The 21,243-nt window shown below is 41.6% G+C and overlaps 3 long non-coding RNA genes across 9 annotated transcripts; 1 reads left to right on the top strand and 2 right to left on the bottom strand.

The window, feature by feature from the left end:
• Positions 1–125: 125 nt before the first annotated feature.
• LOC123732554 (uncharacterized) lies at positions 126–12,336 on the bottom strand. Its single transcript, XR_006763220.2, has 2 exons — positions 11,754–12,336; positions 126–886 (listed from the first exon to the last, which is right to left on the bottom strand). It is a non-coding gene; the product is annotated as an uncharacterized LOC123732554 (long non-coding RNA).
• A 24-nt stretch (positions 12,337–12,360) lies between these two features.
• LOC145863012 (uncharacterized) lies at positions 12,361–15,482 on the top strand. The gene is made up of 2 exons (XR_014382347.1): positions 12,361–12,886; positions 14,709–15,482. It is a non-coding gene; the product is annotated as an uncharacterized LOC145863012 (long non-coding RNA).
• LOC145863011 (uncharacterized) lies at positions 15,320–18,434 on the bottom strand. Of its 7 annotated transcripts, XR_014382345.1 has the most exons (4): positions 17,078–18,401; positions 16,575–16,616; positions 16,390–16,461; positions 15,320–16,178 (listed from the first exon to the last, which is right to left on the bottom strand). It is a non-coding gene; the product is annotated as an uncharacterized LOC145863011 (long non-coding RNA). The 7 variants fall into 7 exon arrangements; XR_014382343.1 differs by having other exon boundaries at positions 16,390–16,616; positions 17,078–18,403; XR_014382346.1 differs by having other exon boundaries at positions 16,390–17,712; positions 17,793–18,402.
• Positions 18,435–21,243: the final 2,809 nt, after the last annotated feature.

Genomic DNA, 21,243 nt, shown 5'->3' with positions numbered 1-21,243 from the left:
AATATTTCTGTTTATTTGTCATGGGAATTTTGCTATCTCAATGGTTGAACTCAACTACTACTCAAAGCTTTGTCTATTTCCCGAAGGTTGTAAGGCTTCAATAAAGAATTAGACAAAGTCTCAGATTCTGCAATAGATCAGTCCTTTATTCTATTCTATTTATTCTAAAAATCATACAATGTACATAGCCTTTTATACCTCACATTTGGTTATATCATACACTTTATAAATGCCCCTCTTTAACTCTGTCGCAATTTTCTACTTTGATAGCTCTTTCTGTCTAACCGGGTTCCTCTATCTTCATGTCTGCAACTGACAAGTCTAGCTCAAAACAGGAAACCTCTGGTTTCGCAACGCCTGGCTTACTTCCCTTCTCGGAGCTCAGTCTTCAGAGAAATAGATCAACTTGTTTCCGACAAACCCACACAGACATGTTCCCTCCTAACTGTCAATATTTCTCTGACCTACTTTGAAACACACATCATCATCAGATTATGATCTTAACACAATTCTACAGTTTCAGGGTGGAATACTTTAACATATAAATTCTTCTATCATTTTTTTCCTGTGAAGCCATTGTGTTGCATCCATGTCTTAAATGTACTGTATAAACAAAGCTTGATTTGATTAGAACATATTGTAAGACGAACCCAATGACCGACCAATCAAGACTCATGCCAAACCAATTAACAAATATGTGTAAAAGCAACACATATCTTGGTCCATCTTAGTATGAAAAACACTACCAATCCCACATTTCCAGCCTGCTGAAGGCGTGGTGGAGTGGTAAACACCACCCCCGGCTCTACCAGGGGCTTGAGGTGGTCTCCCACAGCTCTGCTTATGTCATGTTCTGTGGCCTTGCTGTTCCATTTCTTGACTGCCCCTGCAACACATAAATAAACACATTTAGTAATATTATATATAACACTCAAAGTAATGGATATGGAGCATCTCAGTTACACCTGGCACCTAAACGTGACTTCTGTCATCCGATCACTCCAAGCTGCATTAGGTTCAGATCTACCAGGATGGGCCTTTGACAGTCTGGATGCAGTCAGGCCATTGAATATGCATAAGCAATGTAAAGAGATGGGGTGAATGAGTGGGGAAAAATACATTTTACACAAATTACCTTCATAAATCAAATGTTATTGGTCACATACAGGTGTTCAGCAGATGTTATTGCAGGTGTAGCGAAATGCTTGTCCTTCTAGTTCCCACAGTGCAGCAATATCTAACAATTTCACAACAAATACCCAATACACACATATCTAAGTAAAGGAATGGAATTCAAAATATATAAATATATGGATAAACAATGTCAGAGCAGCATAGACTGAGATACAGTTTATACATATGAGATAAGAAATGCAAGATATGTGAACATTATTAAAAGGGACATTATTAAAGTGACTAGTGTTCCATTTATTAAAGTGGCCAATGATTTCAAGTCTGTGTATATAGGCTGCAGCCTCTCTGTGCTAGTGATGGCTATTTAACAGTCTGATGGCCTTGAGATAGAAGCTGTCTTTCAGTCCCCTCAGTTACACATGGCACCTAAATGTTGGGGTGAATGAGTGGGGAAAAGTACATTTGACACAAATTACCTTCATAATAACAAAGAACAAATGTGTGTGTCTGAGGGGAAATTAATTTTCATACAGCCAAAAGGGGTGAGAAATTACACCAATATCAGTGGACAATTTGCACTAATGTAAATAAACATAGATGATGGAACATATTCCCTTTTGCTGACATGATGAACCGCTAAGGGGACATAAATATTTACCATCTAAACCATGTGTGACCTGTCACCTCTCTGGCTGTAGAAGTGTTCTTCCTAACCAGTCAGCACAGGTGTAACACATACTGACTAACGAGGTGACACCAATCAGTGCGTCCTACGTGCTAACGAGCTAGACGTGCTAACGAGCTAGACGTGCTAACGAGCTAGACGTGCTAACGAGCTAGACGTGCTAACGAGCTAGACGTGCTAACGAGCTAGACGTGCTAACGAGCTAGACGTGCTAACGAGCTAGACGTGCTAACGAGCTAGACGTGCTAAAGTCCAACCTCAAAACATAAATGGAAAAGCCAAAGCCTGTAAAACCTTCACCTTTAAGACAACAAATATATCCTACATTTTTGTTGGACAAGTCTGCTCACCACCAACAGAAAACAACTTCCATTTCACATTATAATCAAGTACAATGCTTCACCTTCTACAATATAAACATGGTGTCTACTGGCTGAAAAAAAATCAGGCCTCCCGGGTGGAGCAGTGGTCTATCTGTGTGACCAGAGATTCTGGGTTCGATGTTGTACAACAACTGAAGTCTTTAATGAATGTTAAATTATTTGACAATTGTCTTATAACAGTCAAGTTAGCAACAATAGTCATATGTTGCCCCTTTCTGTGTTTGCTAAAATTGCAGCACGAGGGCGATGCACACACAATTTGATTGCAGAAACACCTCCCTGCTAATGAGGAAACCGCTCGTTATGGATGTAGTATATCTGGTAATGAGAAAGCCACTAGTTATGGATGTAGTATATCTGGTAATGAGGAAACCGCTAGTTATGGATGTAGTATATCTGGTAATGAGGAAACCACTAGTTATGGATGTAGTATATCTGCTAATGAGGAAACCACTAGTTATGGATGTAGTATATCTGGTAATGAGGAAACCACTAGTTATGGATGTAGTATATCTGGTAATGAGGAAACCACTAGTTATGGATGTAGTATATCTGGTAATGAGGAAACCGCTAGTTATGGATGTAGTATATCTGGTCATGAGGAAACCGCTAGTTATGGATGTAGTATATCTGGTAATGAGGAAACCACTAGTTATGGATGTAGTATTTCTGGTAATGAGGAAACCACTAGTTATGGATGTAGTATATCTGCTAATGAGGAAACCACTAGTTATGGATGTAGTATATCTGCTTGGAGCAAAAATGGTGAGCAAAGATTTTCGTTTTTCAATGTATTCTGAATATTACAGCGCAAGATCAGGAGTGCTACTCAAGGAAACTCACATTAAGCTCTGTGTCTGTTCACTAATTCACCACCGTGGGGGAAAACTCAGGGGAGTTCTCATAGGCTGACAGCAAAAATAGCCTCCATTTCCAGGTTGCTTATGAGTGCATTTCACATTACTTTTGGATTATAATTGTAAGGCTCGTTTGAATGTCCTGCTTAATAAAATGTTTGTTTTATTGTTGCAAATCAACTGCTTTATACTTAAAAAAATACTTCAACCAGTAAAATGCTTTTCTATTAGCCTGACAATGAGGGTTTGTACACTAAGTGTTGAACAAATTGTCCCATAACTTCACCTAACATAGACCTACTGTAGGACCCATAACTTCACCTAATAACAACATAGACCTACTGTAGGACCCATAACTTCACCTAACAATAACATAGACCTAGGACGAAAATCATTTAATATTTTAGGTGAAACATGGAAACTAAAAATGTCTTTGTCATGACATGTCATAACCAGCTAATTTTGTGAATAATCCCACTAGGCTACTCTGTAATGTGTTGTCATTCTAAATGTCCTGAATAAAGGAAAATAGCTCTGTGTGTTGTACAATAGCCTATCCATCAAGGAACAGTTCTCTACACATTATGAGATAAGTATCTCTGTGTCTAAACTGACTAACGAGACCCTACTGTAAATCAAACAGACATTAACACATTATAAACATCAATTTGTTAGGGATGTTCGATCTAGAAGTCGACCGATTATGATTTCTCAACGCCGATGCCGATTATTGGAGGACCAAAAAAAAGCCGATACCGATTAATCGGCCGATGAAAAAAATATATAATAATAATTTTTACTTTAATTTATTTGTAATAATGACAATTACAATAATACTGAATGAACACTTATTTTAAATTAATATAATACAAAAATAAAATCAATTTAGCCTCAAATAAATAATGAAACATGTTCAATTTGGGTTAAATAATGCAAAAAGAAAGTGTTGGAGAAGAAAGTAAAAGTGCAATATGTGCCATGTAAGAAAGCTAAACGTTTAAGTTCCTTGCTCAGAACATGAGAACATATGAAAGCTGGTGGTTCCTTTTAACATGAGTCTTCAATATTCCCAGGTAAGAAGTTTTAGGTTGTAGTTATTATAGGACTATTTCTCTCTATATGATTTGTATTTCATATACCTTTGACTATTGGATGTTCTTATAGGCACTTTAGTATTGCCAGTAACAGTACAGCTTCCGTCCCTCTCCTCGCTCCTACCTGGGCTCAAACCAGGAACACATCGACAACAGCCACCCTCGAAGCAGCATTACCCATGCAGAACAAGGGGAACAACTACTCCAAGTCTCAGAGCGAGTGACGTTTGAAACGCTATTAGCGCGCACCCGGCTAACTAGCTAGCCATTTCACATCGGTAACACCAGCCTAATCTTGGGAGTTGACAGGCTTGAAGTCATAAACAGCGCAATGCTTGAAGCATTGCGACGAGCTGCTGGCAAAACGCACGAAAGTGCTGTTTGAATGAATGCTTACGAGCCTGCTGGTGCCTACCACCGCTCAGTCAGACTGCTCTATCAAATATCAAATCATAGACTTAATTATAATAACACACAGAAATACGAGCCTTAGGTCATTAATATGGTCGAATCCGGAAACTATCATCTCGAAAACAAAACGTTTTTCCTGTCAGTGAAATACGGAACCGGTTCTAACGGGTGGCATCCATAAGTCTAAATATTCCTGTTACATTGCACAACCTTCAATGTTTATGTCATAATTACATAAAAATCTGGCAAATTAGTTCGCAACGAGCCAGGCGGCCCAAACTGTTGCATATACCCTGACTCTGCGTGCAATGAACGCAAGAGAAGTGACACAATTTCACCTGGTTAATATTGCCTGCTAACCTGGATTTATTTTAGCTAAATATGCAGGTTTAAAAATATTTACTTCTGTGTATTGATTTTAACCTGTTAGGGCTAGGGGGCAGTATTGACACGGCTGGATAAAAAAACATACCCGATTTAATCTGGTTACCACTCCTACCCAGTAACTAGAATATGCATATACTTATTACATATGGATAGAAAACACCCTAAATTTTCTAAAACTGTTTGAATGGTGTCTGTGAGTATAACAGAACTCATTTGGCAGGCAAAACCCTGAGACATTTTCTGACAGGAAGTGGATACCTGATGTGTTGTATTACCTTTAAACCTATCCCATTGAAAAACACAGGGGCTGAGGAATATTTTGGCACTTCCTATTGCTTCCACTAGATGTCACCAGCCTTTACAAAGTGTTTTGAGTCTTCTGGAGGGAGATCTGACCGAACAAGAGCCATGGAACGATGATGGCCCATTAGACACCTGGCGCGCGAGTTCATGTTGGGTACCCTCGTTCCAATACGTTATAAAAGAGTATGCATTCGTCCACCTTGAATATTATTCATGTTCTGGTTAAAAAAGGCCCTAATGATTTATGCTATACAACGTTTGACATGTTTGAACGAACGTAAATATATTTTTTCCCCTCGTTCATGACGAGAAGTCCGGCTGGCTTAGATCATGTGCTAACAAGATGGAGATTTTTGGACATAAATGATGAGCTTTTTTGAACAAAACTACATTCGTTATGGACCTGTGATACCTGGAAGTGACATCTGATGAAGAGAATCAAAGGTAATGGATTATTTACATAGTATTTTCGATTTTAGATCTCCCCAACATGACGTCTAGTCTGTATCGCAACGCATATTTTTCTGGGCGCAGTGCTCAGATTATTACAAAGTGTGATTTCCCAGTAAGGTTATTTTTAAATCTGGCAAGTTGATTGCGTTCAAGAGATGTAAATCTATAATTCTTTAAATGACAATATAATATTTTACCAATGTTTTCTAATTTTAATTATTTAATTTGTGACGCTGACTTGACTGCCGGTTATTGGAGGGAAACGATTTCCTCAACATCAATGCCATAGTAAAACGCTGTTTTTGGATATAAATATGAACTTGATAGAACTAAAAATGCATGCATTGTCTAACATAATGTCCTAGGAGTGTCATCTGATGGAGATTGTAAAAGGTTAGTGCATCATTTTAGCTGGTTTTATGGTTTTGGTGACCCTGTCTTTGAATTGACAAAACATTACACACAACTCTTGTAAATGTACTGTCCTAACATACTCTAAATTTATGCTTTCGCCGTAAAACCTTTTTGAAATCGTAAAACGTGGTTAGATTAAGGAGATGTTTATCTTTCAAAGGGTGTAAAATAGTTGTATGTTTGAAAAATTTGAATTTTGACATTTATTTGGATTCAAATTTGCCGCTCTTGAAATGCACCTGCTGTTGATGGAGTGCACCACGGGTGGCACGCTAGCGTCCCACCTAGCCCATAGAGGTTAAGAAAGACATTGATGTTTATGGTTAGGTACACGTTGGAGCAACGACAGTGCTTTTTCACGACTGCGCACCGCATCGATTATATGCAACGCAGGACAGGCTAGATAAACTAGTAATATCATCAACCATGTGTAGTTAACTAGTGATTATGTTTGATTGATTTTTATAAGTGTAACGACTGTCGTCGGATTTAGACCAAAATGCAGCGGGGAAATGTGCACTCATCTTCTTTTTATTTAATGGACAAGAAGGAGAACCAAAACAAACACGTACACAAAGAAAACACAACGACTATTCACAGGCTGGTAAGGCACAAGGCTATACACAGAACAATCTCCCACAAAGTACTCAACAAACACACACCTATATATAGGACTCTCAATCAGAGGCAACTAGAAAACCCCTGCCTCCAATTGAGAGTCCAACCCCAATTAACAAAACATTAGAAATACAAAAGACTAGACAGAACATAGAAATACGCTAACATAGAACAGTGCCCAAAAACCCCCGGAATACATAAATCAAATACCCTACTAAACAAACCACCACCCCGAACCACATAAAACAAATACCCTCTGCCACATCCTGACCAAACTACAATAACAAATAACCCCTATTACTGGTCAGGACGTGACAATAAGATAAGTTTAATGCTAGCTAGCAACTTACCTTGGCTTCTTACTGCATTCGCGTATCAGGCAGGCTCCTCATGGAGTGCAATGTAAAGCAGGCGGTTAGAGCGTTGGACTAGTTAACCGTAAGGTTGCATGATTGAATCCCCGAGCTGACAAGGTAAAAATCTGTTGTTCTGCCCCTGAACAAGGCAGTTAACCCACCGTTCCTAGGCTGTCATTGAAAATAAGAATGTGTTCTTAACGGACTTGCCTAGTTTAAAAAAAAGTGTAAAAAAATAATAATTTAAACATTTAAAAAATTTTAAAATCGGCAAATCGGTGTCCAAATACTGTTATGAAAACTTGAAATCGGCCCTAATTAATCAGCCATTCCGATAAATCGGTCAACCTCTAGTTGGATCCAACTGTCTTTACCAGAGTAATGAATGAAGAAGCACTTTGTTTGTCATTTGTTTGTCATTTTAACATTTATTTTACCTTTAATTCTGCTCCATTTAAAAAGTCTTATTTTAAGCTTTATTTAACTAGGCAAGTCAGTTAAGAGCAAATTCTTATTTTCAATGACGGCCTAGGAACAGTGGGTTAACTGCCTTGTCAGCTCGGGGAGTCAATCTTGCAACCTTTCGGTTACTAGTCCAACGCTCTAACCACTAGGCTACCTGCCGCCACTATTTGACTGTCATTCAGAAAACGATTTCCTGTCTCAGCTGATGATAGTTGAACATGTGACTGTAACTAAACAGCTACACTGTTAAGAATGGTAGCTAGTTAACATACCGGTGCATACTGCTGTAATAACATGCTAACAAATTGTCAGCTAAAATAACATGTAAGGTAACTTATTTGAAAAAGCATTACATTATTACATTGCTCAACATTTTCTTAACATTTGTCATAATTAGTTAAAGCAATGAATTTGTATCGGCTCTCGGACTTCAGCTGCATATTTTCCGCCATTTTCTTCCAATCTGAAAACAATGTGAAGCCACGCCCATTTCCTGAAGAATTGCATTATGGGCCCTAAAGTACTGCGTGTTTACGCCATATTTTGGTGAATTTAGTACGATATCCAGGATCTTTTGGCATACTAACTACGTCATACTATGACCAATAAGCATACTATATACTAAATTCACGTCACAAATAGTACGGTTAGTATGAGTATTCTAACACAGCTAATGACTTATCAACAGCTGTAACAATTTGACCCCCACAGGAAATCTACACTGGCAGTTATACTATATAACCATTGATTCTTGTAGAATATACACTGGCAATCTACACTATATAACCATTGATTCTTGTAGAATATAACTTATAAATGCCTCAAATATTTGAACTGTATTACCCCATCAGAAACCAAAACACAAGCTTGAAAAACGCCACTGTTTGTAAACAAGCACTGTATAGCCTTGAAATCTTGTTTAAAACTATCATTTTGACCTTATGAACAGCCAGTCCTTGTATTTATAGTGTAGTCAATTCAGGGGTCCAGCGACTGTCAAGCCAACACCTTATAACTGTTACGCCAAGATATCTGAACTTCTTGATGAGGTAGCTAGGTTTTGGGTTACGGTTGCTATAAAAGCTTTCTCTATGAATTTGAGTGGTTACATTTCTCCATCCCCCATTCCTCAACTGTTTACCAAACCAAGTCTCTGGGCAGCCATTTTGTTGCTGTTTAAATCCTAGGTTGTCCCTTCAAAAAAGCCACACAATCAACCAACCAGTCTGCAGCTGAAACAATAACAAAACTGTAATTCCACCACTGTTTTGGTAATAAGATGATGGATGGGTCTGGAGAAATGTAACTACTCTCAAATTCATAGACAGACCTATGGATGCAAGGACTGACTATCCATGATATCAGCATTATAGTTTTAACCATGTTGAGGCTATACAGTGTTGATTTACATTGTTTATAAAGATTGGAGTAAAAAAATTAGCTTATTCTGGGTTCTGATGGGGTACAACAGTTGAACTAAGCTCATGAGGCATGTGTTATATTCTTCAAGAATCAATGGCTATAAATAAATAGTTTAAAAAGTCTAAATATAGATGTAGCTATTGCATATTTCCCCTTTAACACCACACATCAGCTCAACAACTGCAGAGTTTGTGCCTCAAGCTAAGCGTCAGTACAGAGACAAAGTGGAGTCGCAATTCAACGGCTCAGACACAAGAGGTACGTCACCCCGCTCCTCCGCTCTCTCCACTGGCTTCCAGTTGAAGCTCGCATCCGCTACAAGACCATGGCGATTGCCTACGGAGCTGTGAAGGGAACGGCACCTCCATACCTTCAGGCTCTGATCAGGCCCTACACCCAAACAAGGGCACTGCGTTCATCCACCTCTGAGGAAGCACAGTTCCCGCTCAGCCCAGTCAAAACTGTTCGCTGCTCTGGCACCCCAATGGTGGAACAAGCTCCCCCACGATGCCAGGACAGCGGAGTCAATCACCACCTTCCGGAGACACCTGAAACCCCACCTCTTTAAGGAATACCTAGGATAGGATAAAGTAATCCTTCTAACCCCCCCCCCCCTTAAAAGATTTAGATGCACTATTGTAAAGTGGTTGTTCCACTGGATATCATAAGGTGAATGCACCAATTTGTAAGTCGCTCTGGATAAGAGCGTCTGCTAAATGACTTAAATGTAAATGTAGGTATGTGGCAGGGTCTACAGTCAATCACAGACTACAACAGGAAAACCAGCCACGTCGCGGATCAAGACGCCTTGCTCCCAGACAGACTAAACAACTTTTTTGTTCGCTTTTTTTTTTTTTTTTGCCACTGACACGGCCCGCTACCAAAACCTGCGGGCTCTCCTTCACTGCAGCCAACATTTAAACGTGTTAACCCTCGCAAGGCTGCCGGCCCAGACGGCATTCCCGGCCGCGTCCTCAGAGCATGCGCAGACCAGCTGGCTGGTGTGTTTACGGACATATTCAATCAGTCCTTATCCCAGTCTGCCATCCCCACATGCTTCAAGAGGGCCACCATTGTTCCTGTTCCCAAGAAAGCTAAGGTAACTGAGCTAAATGACTACCGCCCTGTAGCACTCACTTCCGTCATCATGAAGTGCTTTGAGAGACTAGTCAAGGACCATATCACCTCCACCCTACCTGACACCCACTCCAATTTGCTTACCAACCCAATAGGTCCACAGACGACGCAATCGCCATCACACTGCCCTAACCCATCTGGACAAGAGGAATACCTATGTAAGAATGCTGTTCATCGATTACAGCTCAGCATTTAACACCATAGAACCCTCCAAACTCGTCATTAAGCTCGAGACCCTGGGTCTCGATCCCGCCCTGTGCAACTGGGTCCTGGACTTCCTGACGGCCGCCCCCAGGGGGTGAGGGTAGGTAACAACATCTCCTCCCCGCTGATCCTCAACACTGGGTCCCCACAAGGGTGCGTTCTCAGCCCTCTCCTGTACTCCCTGTTCACCCATGACTGTGTGGCCATGCACGCCTCCAACTCAATCATCAAGTTTGCAGACGACACTACAGTGGTAGGCTTGATTACCAACAACGACAAGAGGGCCTACAGGGAGGAGGTGAGGGCCCTCGGAGTGTGGTGTCAGGAAAATAATCTCACACTCAATGTCAACAAAACAAAAGAGATGATCGTGGACTTCAGGAAACAGCTGAGGGAGCACCCCCATATCCACATCGACGGGACAGTAGTGGAGAGGGTGGAGAGTTTTAAATTCCTCGGCGTACACATCACGGACAAACTGAAATGGTCCACCCACAGAGACAGCGTGGTGAAGAAGGCGCAGCAGCGCCTCTTCAACCTCAGGAGGCTGTAGAAATTTGGCTTGTCACCAAAAACACTCACAAACGTTTACAGATGCACAATCGAGAGCATCCTGTCGGGCTGTATCACCGCCTGGTACGGCAACTGCTCCGCCCATAACCGGAAGGCTCTCCAGAGGGTAGTGAGGTCTGCACAACGCATCACCGGGTGCAAACTACCTGCTCTCCAGGACACCTACACCACCCGATGTCACAGGAAGGCCAAAAAGATCATCAAGGACAACAACCACCCGAGCCACTGCCTGTTCACCCTGCTATCATCCAGAAGGCGAGGTCAGTACAGGTGAATCAAAGCTGGGACCGAGAGACTGAAAAACAGCTTCTTCTCAAGGCCATCAGACTGTTAAACAGCCATCATTAACATTGAGTGGCTGCTGCCAACATACTGACTCAACTCCAGCCACTTTAATAATGGAAAAATTGATGTAATCAATTTATCACTAGCCACTTTATATTATATGTTACCTTACCCTACATTACTCATCTCTTATGTATATACTGTACGCTATACCATCTACTGCATCTTGATGTAATTAAATGGATCACTAGCCACTTTATATAATGTTTTCATACCCTACATTACTCATCTCATATGTATATACTGTACTCTATACCATCTACTGCATCTTGCCTATGCCGCTCGGCCATCACTGATTTATATATTTTTATGTACATATTTGTATTCATTCCTTTACACTTGTGTGTGTAAGGTAGTTGTTGTGAAACTGTTTGGTTATACTACTTGTTAGATATTACTGCATGGTCAGGAACTAGAAGCACAAGCATTTCGCTACACTTGCATTAACACCTGCTAACCATGTGTGTGTGACAAATACATTTGATTTGATTTGTTTTTAAGACATTACTTACTAGTGTTAACCAGGGCCTGTTCATCGTTAGAACCATTGGATGCCTTAACATGCCTTTGGGAAACCAGGCCCAGATATCCAGTTTCCTCCTCTTCATCCAATGTGACAGTCATCTCACCCTCCTCCTCTTTCACCCCAAAACATGCATCATCCTCTTTCACTTCCTCCTCTCTTTCACAGTAACGTCCTCTTCCTCTTTCACTCTGAACGCGTCTTTCTCTTCTTCTTTCACTGTAACAGCCTCACCCTCTACTTGTTTTTGTATTGTGACAGCCTCCTCTTCCTCTTTCATGACAACGTTCAGCCACAGACCCTGTTTCTCCGCCCAGCAGACCTCTTCTTTAGCAGGATAGTAGCTTAGTGAGCTCATGGTCGGAGATGTTAGCTAGCTAGGCTACTGCTAACTTAACGAGCCCGCTAGCTGACTAATAACAACAACACCGTAAATATGAAATTAAATCGGATAACTAACTAGACGACAGTAGTGGGTATTAAACACAGTGGCTAATATCCACGAAAGCGTCTAAAGAGCTTTATTGGTTCGGCTATTTTGTCTAGCAAGCTACCGAGGTGGCTGACGAACTGTTGCTGCTGTTGAAAGAAGTGTTCCGTCCACTAGATTATACCTCACACCAACAGCATTGCGTTAAATTCCCACACCGCCATCTGCTGACTGGAGTGGGTAACGCAGTTGAGTAAAATGTTTATTTTATTTTCAGACAAAAAGTTAAAGGGTAGGGATCAGGGACGTCGCTAGTCCTAAAATATTCATTAGCCCCTCCTAAATAAATCAATATCAGTCAATATATTTTTTCTGTGATTTATTTTATTCGTCAACGTTCCATCGCATCTTAAACGTCTTACAGGGCCGGCACTAGGACCGGGGGAGGCTGCTGCACTAGTGACTGTTAGACTTTCTTCATCAAAGATGTCGGACAGAAATACTAGGAGAGAGGGGTACCCCTACACAGAACTGAACTGGATCAAAGATGACCGACAGAAATACTAGGAGAGAGGGGTACCCCTACACAGAACTGAACTGGATCAAAGATGGCGGACAGAAATACTAGGAGAGAGGGGTACCCCTACACAGAACTGAACTGGGATGGAAGAAATACTAGGATGGAAGCAAATGTAAGGGATTATAACGTCATAATGAATCATGCAAAAACATGTACAGTTGACAGAAATGTTAGTTAATGTAGAGACAAACGATTATGCATTTTTTTTATCATAAAGTCCATTCACGAAAAAAAAATCGTGATTTAGCCAGCTAGCTGACTAGCTAACATTAGCCAGCTAGCTGACTAGCTTTATGGGTGTTGTGACATGAGTATGAAATTGTCATTCTGGTTGTTTTAGGGACTCCAGAAATAACCAGCAAACCAGGCTGTCGTTTTGTGAAACAGTGGATGTATAGAATCTAGCTAGTTGAAGAATTCACTGCAAATTGAATGTACAATTGTGTTAGCTTGCTTTGCTGATATTTGCCATCCAGATAGATGAAATAACGTAGCTAGCTATGTTCTTGCTTATTTTGCAGTGGATGGTTTAAAATACCTGTATGCCTATGGATGTGTAGCTAGCTATCTAGCCGATCTGTGTATGGACCCAAACGTTTGGTATACATATTAGTTCAGAACCTAGCTATGAACCTCAGCTATCATAGCCAGTTGTATCAACTTCAAAACAGCCTGAATGACATTAATGAAGCCTAATTAATCTGGATGGTTGTACAGTCGTCTCAAATAAAACTGTGAAGGACATCGGCGTTACTCTGGACCCTGATCTCTCTTTTGAAGAACATATCAAGACTGTTTCAAGGACAGCTTTTTCCATCTATGTAACATTGCAACAATCAGAAACTTTCTGTCCAAAAATGATGCAGACAAATTAATCCACGCTTTTGTTACTTCTAGGTCGGACTACTGCAATGCTCTACTTTCCAGCTACCCGGATAAAGCACTAAAAAAACTTCAGTTAGTGCTAAATACGGCTGCTAGAATCCTGACTAGAACCAAAAAATGTGATAATATTACTCCAGTGCTAGCCTCCCTACACTGGCTTCCTGTTAAGGCAAGGGCTGATTTCAAGGTTTTACTGCTAACCTACAAAGCATTACATGGGCTTGCTCCTACCTATCTTTCCGATTTGGTCCTGCCGTACATACCTACACGTACGCTACGGTCACAAGACGCGGGCCTCCTAATTGTCCCTAGAATTTCTAAGCAAACAGCTGGAGGCAGGGCTTTCTCCTATAGAGCTCCATTTTTATGGAATGGTCTGCCTACCCATGTGAGAGACGCAGACTCAGTCTCAACCTTTAAGTCTTTACTGAAGACTAATCTCTTCAGTAGGTCCTATGATTAAATGTAGTCTGGCCCAGAGGTGTGAAGGTGAATGGAAAGGCTGGAGCAACGAACTGCCCTTGCTGTCTCTGCCTGGCCGGTTCCCCTCTCTCCATTGGGATTCTCTGCCTCTAACCCTATTACAGGGGCTGAGTCACTGGCTTACTGGTGTTCTTCCACGCTGTCCTTAGGGGGGTGCATCACTTGAGCGGGTTGAGTCACTGACGTGGTCTTCCTGTCTGGGTTGGCGCACCCCCCCTTGGGTTGTGCTGTGGCGGAGATCTTTGTGGGCTATACTCGGCCTTGTCTCAGGATGGTAAGTTGGTGGTTGGAGATATCCCTCCAGTGGTTTGGGGGCTGTGCTTTGGCAAAGTGGGTGGGGTTATGTCCTGCCTGTTTGGCCCTGTCCGGGGGTATCATCGGATGGGGCCACAGTGTCTCCTGACCCTTCCTGTCTCAGCCTCCAGTATTCATGCTGCAGTAGTTTATGTGTCGGGGGGTTAGGGTCAGTCTGTTACATCTGGAGTATTTCTCTTGTCTTATCCGGTGTCCTGTGTGAATTTAAATATGCTCTCTCTAATTCTCTCTTTCTTTCTCTCTCTTGGAAGACCTGAGCTTTAGGACCATGCCTCAGGACTACCTGGCATGATGACTCCTTGCTGTCCCCAGTCCACCTGGCCGTGCTGCTGCTCCAGTTTCAACTGTTCTGACTGCGGCTATGGAACCCTGACCTGTTCACCGGAAGTGCTACCTGTCCCAGAACTGCTGTCCCAAACCTGCTGGAACCCTGACCTGTTCATCGGACGTGCTACCTGTCCCAGACCTGCTGTTTTCAACTCTCTAGAGACAGCAGGAGCGGTAGAGATACTCTCAAAGATCGGCTATGAAAAAGCCAACTGACACTTACTCTTGAGTTGCTGACTTGTTGCACCCTTGACAACTACTATGATTATAATTATTTGACCATGCTGGTCATTTATGAACATTTAAACATCTTGGCCATGTGCTGTTATAATCTCCACCCGGCACAGCCAGAAGAGGACTGGCCACCCCTCATAGCCTGGTTCCTCTCTAGGTTTCTTCCAAGGTTTTGGCCTTTCTAGGGAGTTTTTCCTAGCCACCGTGCTACTACACCTGCATTGCTTGCTGTTTGGGGTTTTAGGCTGTGTTTCTGTACAGCACTTTGAGATATCAGCTCATGTAAGAAGGGCTATATAAATAGATTTGATTTGATTTATGGATTGAGTTGAATATAAAATGTTGTACCAAGGATGCAAGTCATATATACATGTAGTTATTACCATGCATGAGATCCCCACATTGTAGCCTGTACATTTAATATATTCACTGATCATGTGGCAAATAAAGGTGCAGTTTAGGTATGAATGTCTTTGAGATTATTTTTCAGTCATATCCAATACCAGGAGTATCAAATTCCAGTCTTTGAATGACGCTGTGTCTGCATGTATGTATTACAATTATACACTTCAACAGTGTTTACCAATCTTGGTCCTGGGACATCAATGGTTACACATTGTAACTAATAGACTAGAAACAGGAGTTAACTAGTTCATTCATATATACAGAAATATAATGTTAAAAAACAGAACACTACACTTCCTATGCATCATGTAAATACTCTAACACTGGTTCATCTCAACATCTAATGCCCTTCATCTGCATTGATCTGATAAACACAGGATAGGTGGAGTATTTCATCACATTACACTTCATTTCAACCAGTAGAGAATGTGAAATTCTTTACTGAAAAGCTCATTTTCCAAGTGTTATAAATACAAGTTTCAATCTATCCTTCAATGAACATCTGTTGTGCATTATAAAAACAGAGGAAGAAAGAGGAGGTGGTGAGAGAGGTGTAAAAGACAGAAAGGGAAAGAGGTAAGCACATAGGAGCAGGGAAGGCAGCACATGATTAATGAATTACAGTGCTACCTAAATATCCTCTCAGTTCATCACAATTACATAATAGTGTCTCTCGTCGGCACAAAGGTTCTTAAAAGCAGGTGAGGTGGCGATGATGGGACTGGGGGTTGGCATCCTCTCACATCAAAACATACCTGCAGACGAGAGACAGATGGAGAGAGAGAGCATGTTTAAACCTTGTGTTTTTATTTTTTATTCTAACATTGTTAGTCATCAATCAGGAGGTGAGATGCTAAACTGACCTTGGATCATTAACTCTGGGACTACTGCATCTCTTGTCTGTATTTCAATGTAAAGCATATCTTTAACAATACTTCCTGTTGACCTGACCAAGTGACCTCTCACCTCTGATCATGCTGTGCCTTCTATGTAGCCAGTTCAAATGCAGGAGGGGTTCACCGACACAGCTGATATAACCTAGAGGATTTAGGGAGAAGGGAAGAGAGGGATGAAGTGAAGGAGAGACTGTTATTGAGAAAATAAGGTAGTTCAAGCGACAGTGTTCAACAGGAATCTGTGTGTGGCCTCACCTGGTGTCCACACCACACTAAGTGGCTGCAGAGTACTTTATGCTGAAAAACATGAACGGACACACAATGACAAACAATATAGCGTAGTTATAGAAATAATGAAGTGTCTTACTATTCTCCATGGTTGGCCCTCTTGCCTATTCTTTGAAGGTGGAAGGAGCCACAGTTATACACCTGAGCCTGCTTACTGCACAACACAATCCATCAATCAGATAGATACATGAGTGTGTAGGTGTGGGTTATAGGGTGTCTAATTGTTCTACATTCTTTCAATATGGGTGATTTAAAATAGCCTGTTTTGTTTTTGCACAGACATCACACCCTTACCTAAACAGCACCCTCACATGAGAAGTAGAAATCAAAGGGAGAGAAACTGTGAATTGAATAACTGCAGTTGACATAGCTCAGTAAATGAAAGAATATTCTTATTGCAATGTGAATGGCTCTTAAAAGAGCCTTTGGTTGTGCATAGTGTAGTCTATGGTGTTGCCAGGGAACAGCACCCTCTTTGAAGAAGTAGGAGGTGAAGATCTCCTGCACACGGATTGCCTCTCTTGCTGCGTTGTTGGACCCCATCCTTGAAACATCCTGCAAAGCAGCAGACTCCTCCTCTGGCACACGGCGGCGAGCTGCAGATCACCTCCTGGTCCTCGTGTCCATCCTCATGAAGTTACACAGGACATAGGTAGCCTTCACACACCTGAATTCCTCCAGGAGGCAGTCCCAGATGACCCTGGTCACCCAACCTTGCAGTGCCCTACACGGTAACTTTAGGCAATCGTTTTGAAGGAATCTCCAGTTACAAGGTATCTAGGAATATGGAAGACAATGTAATAGCCAACTAGCTAGCTCATTTAGCAGCTCATTTGAGTTAGCCTGCGCTGTAGCTAGTTAGCTAATAATACATTATTGTTTTTTACATTTTCAAAATCTATTTACTTACTTACTTGAATAGGTTCTCCCATCCATGTGGACAATTGGAAACAGGGCAGCAAAGTTTGTCACCAGAGCGTTTTAGAGGATATTACTATTGAACAATGTACCCATTTAATAACCAGACCTTCATACAAACTTGCTCTGCTGAATTCTTGACGGAGTCACAATGGGCGGCCTAAGCGGCATCTAGTCCATCTGCTGACTGGACGCAGTTCAGTAAAATGTACATTTTATTTTCAGACAAAAAGTTAAAGGAGGAAGGAAGCACGAGTTTTTACTCACCAGTGTAACAACACAGTGTGGTTAAAGCCTTAGTAACTTAGTTGTATTGAAGATCTGATTACGTATAAGTACAAACAGTTATGTTTTTGCGTTGTTACATATTTATTCACTTATTTCTGGATATCTTCTAAACTACCCACAATGCACTATTTCTCAACGTCATATGGAGGATCTACTCTGTGCTACAGAGTTTGTATGCTAGCTCGGTATCTATCTCAAGCTAGTAAACGTTAGCAACACATCATGCTTTCATATACTGTGTGGTTGTGTTATCTAGTGGGAACCCGTTAGCACGGTAGACTCTGGTGCCTTCTTGCTGTGGGCTCAAAACGAAAGAGAAAATCAACCTGCTTGCTCCTTTTTGTTTTGTCAACTTTCGGTATGGATGTTACGTTTGATACCGGAGCTACGAGGCATGCATCCAAATCGCTAAGCAGTAAACTTCAGAGCAGTGTGCTGATTCCTGTATCACTTTATCAGCAGCACGTGATCAATGACGTCTGAAGATTCATTTCATCAAACAACCACCTGATTGGTTTGGTATTGGGCTGGTTCAACATTGTAGGCGACTGCCAACTGACTGATCTACAAATCACCTTGCATCACAAATAACTACTCATTATTATTTATAAATCAGTAAGCCAGTCACCATTTACCCACAATGCAGCATGGATTTGATGCTCTCGAACACGGCCAGTGGTTTAGTAAATGACAGAGAGGCTACGATGTGTACGTGCTACAGCGTGTGGGACGTCATCTATAAAAATGTGGCTGTTCTAAATTCTGTTTTGCTCAAAGCCTTGAGTAATGAACCTATTTTTGACACAATGGCCTGGAAAGCGTCAATGCTTCAGGAAGCTGTGTTTCCCTATCAATACATTTCAGCATGTTCTCTGTGAAGTAGACTATGGGAGTTTATTAACTATTTCCATCTTGGCCTACTGCTAGTGCGCTAGATGACTGACATCTGGAATCTATGTATGTTGGATATTGGGGATTTTCCCTGCCATCATTCTGTATGTCTATGCTCTTTTGATCTGCAGTTATGTTTTAGTTGGGTTTTGTTAGTTGGGTTCTAACTGGTCTCCTGTAGTTGTGATGCAGCTCTCTGACCATAGCTAGTTGGCTAAATAGCTAACATTAGCTGACTGGCTAAGATAACTTCATAGAGCTAACATGCTTTGATATTTGGTTAGATGGATTATGTATTTCCAAAACGTTGGTTTACTTGAATCACTCAAGTCATGAGTGCAAACGATTGGTTTAATTTGAAGTCATACATTTGAAGTTATTTATATTGTAGTTTACATCATAGGAAATAGGCTGGTCCTCTGGAGCTCTGTCAGAGTGACCATCAGGTTCTTGGTCACCTCCCTGACCAAGGCCCTTCTCCCCCGATTGTTAAGTTGTCCAGGTGGCCAGGTCTAGGAAGAGTCTTGGTGGTTTCGAACTTCTTCCATTTAAGAATAATGGAGGCCACTGTGTTCTTGGGGACTTTGAACGCTGCAGATATTTTTTGGTACCCTTCCCCAGATCTGTGGCTCGACACAATTATGTCTCTGAGCTCTATGGACAATTCCTTCGACCTCATAGCTTGGTTTTTGCTCTGACATGCACTGTCAACTGTGTGACCTTATATAGACAGGTGTGTGCCTTTCCAAATCATGTCCAATCAATTGAATTTACCACAGGTGGACTCCAATCAAGTTGTAGAAACATCTCAAGGATGATCAATGGAATCAGGATGCATCTGAGCTCAATTTTGAGTCTCATAGCAAAGGGTCTGAATACTTAATAAATGTTCAAAAATGGGGTATTGGGGTATTGTGTATAGATTGTTGAGGGGGAAAAAAACTTCAATTTTAGAATATGGCTGTAATGTAACAAAATGTAGAAAAAGTGAATGGGTCTGAATACATTGTATATATAGGGGCAGTACTCAGTATAATGGACTGTATATATAGGGGCAGTACTCAGTATAATGCACTGTATATATAGGGGTAGTACTCAGTATAATGCACTGTATATATAGGGGTAGTACTCAGTATAATGCACTGTATATATAGGGGTAGTACTCAGTATAATGCACTGTATATATAGGGGTAGTACTCAGTATAATGCACTGTATATATAGGGGCAGTACTCAGTATACCGCTGGTAGACTTTTCTACCGCTGGGAGAGTTGTATACCGCTGGGAGGGCTTTCTACTGCTGGGAGGGTTGTATACCACTGGGAGAGTTGTATACCGCTGGGAGGGCTTTCTACCGCTGGGAGAGTTGTATACCGCTGGGAGAGTTGTATACCGCTGGGAGAGTTGTATACCGCTGGGAGAGTTGTATACCGCTGGGAGGGCTTTCTACTGCTGGGAGAGTTGTATACCGCTGGGAGAGTTGTATACCGCTGGGAGGGCTTTCTACCGCTGGGAGAGTTGTATACCGCTGGGAGGGCTTTCTACCGCTGGGAGGGTTGTATACCGCTGGGAGAGTTGTATACCGCTGGGAGGGTTGTCTTCCGCTGGGAGTGTTTTCTACTGTTGGCAGTTGTGTACACAGTCATGTGATACGTGGTATAGAAAAGTCCAATCTTAGGAGAGTTCATGGGGGGCACTATAATGGATATCTACAGGTGTCTATCTGGTCAAAACCACTGATACAGGAGCCCCTCCACCCTCTGGTGGGATGGATCATGTCTACAGAGAAACCTAGATTCAAATACTTAGATTTGTGTGTATTGGGTATATGTTGTGAAATTGTTAGATATTACTTGTTAGATATTACTGCACTGTCGGAGCTAGAACCACAAGCATTTCGCTACACCCGCAATAACATCTGCTAAACATGTGTATGTAATCTAACCTAACAATTCCACAGCAACTACCTTATACACACACACAGTGTAAAGGAAGGAATAAGAATATGTACATAAAAATATATGAATGACTGATGGCCGAACGGCATAGGCAAGATGCAGTAGATGGTATAGAGTACAGTATATACATATGAGATGAGCAATGTAGGGTATGTAAACATTATATAAAGTGGCATTGTTTAAAGTGGCTAGTGATACATTTATTACATCAATTTTTCCATTATTAAAGTGGCTAGAGATTTGAGTCAGTATGTTGGCAGCAGCCACTCAATGTTAGTGATGGCTGTTTAACAGTCTGATGGCCTTGAGATAGAAGCTGTTTTTCAGTCTCTCGGTCCCCGCTTTGATGCACCTGTACTGACCTCGCGTTCTGGATGATAGCGGGGTGAACAGGCAGTGGCTCGGGTGGTTGTTGTCCTTGATCTTTTTGGCCTTCCTGTGACATCGGGTGGTGTAGGTGTCCTGGAGGGCAGGTAGTTTGCACCCGGTGATGCGTTGTGCAGACCTCACTACCCTCTGGAGAGCCTTCCGGTTATGGGCGGAGCAGCTGCCGTACCATGCGGTGATACAGCCCGACAGGAT

This window comes from Salmo salar, chromosome 02 (genome assembly GCF_965601325.2).
Source record: "Salmo salar chromosome 02, fSalSal1, whole genome shotgun sequence".
NCBI classification, from domain to species: Eukaryota; Metazoa; Chordata; class Actinopteri; order Salmoniformes; family Salmonidae; genus Salmo; species Salmo salar.
The sequence above is the reverse complement of the archived record's forward strand: the minus strand, read 5'-3'. Positions and strand labels throughout refer to the sequence as shown.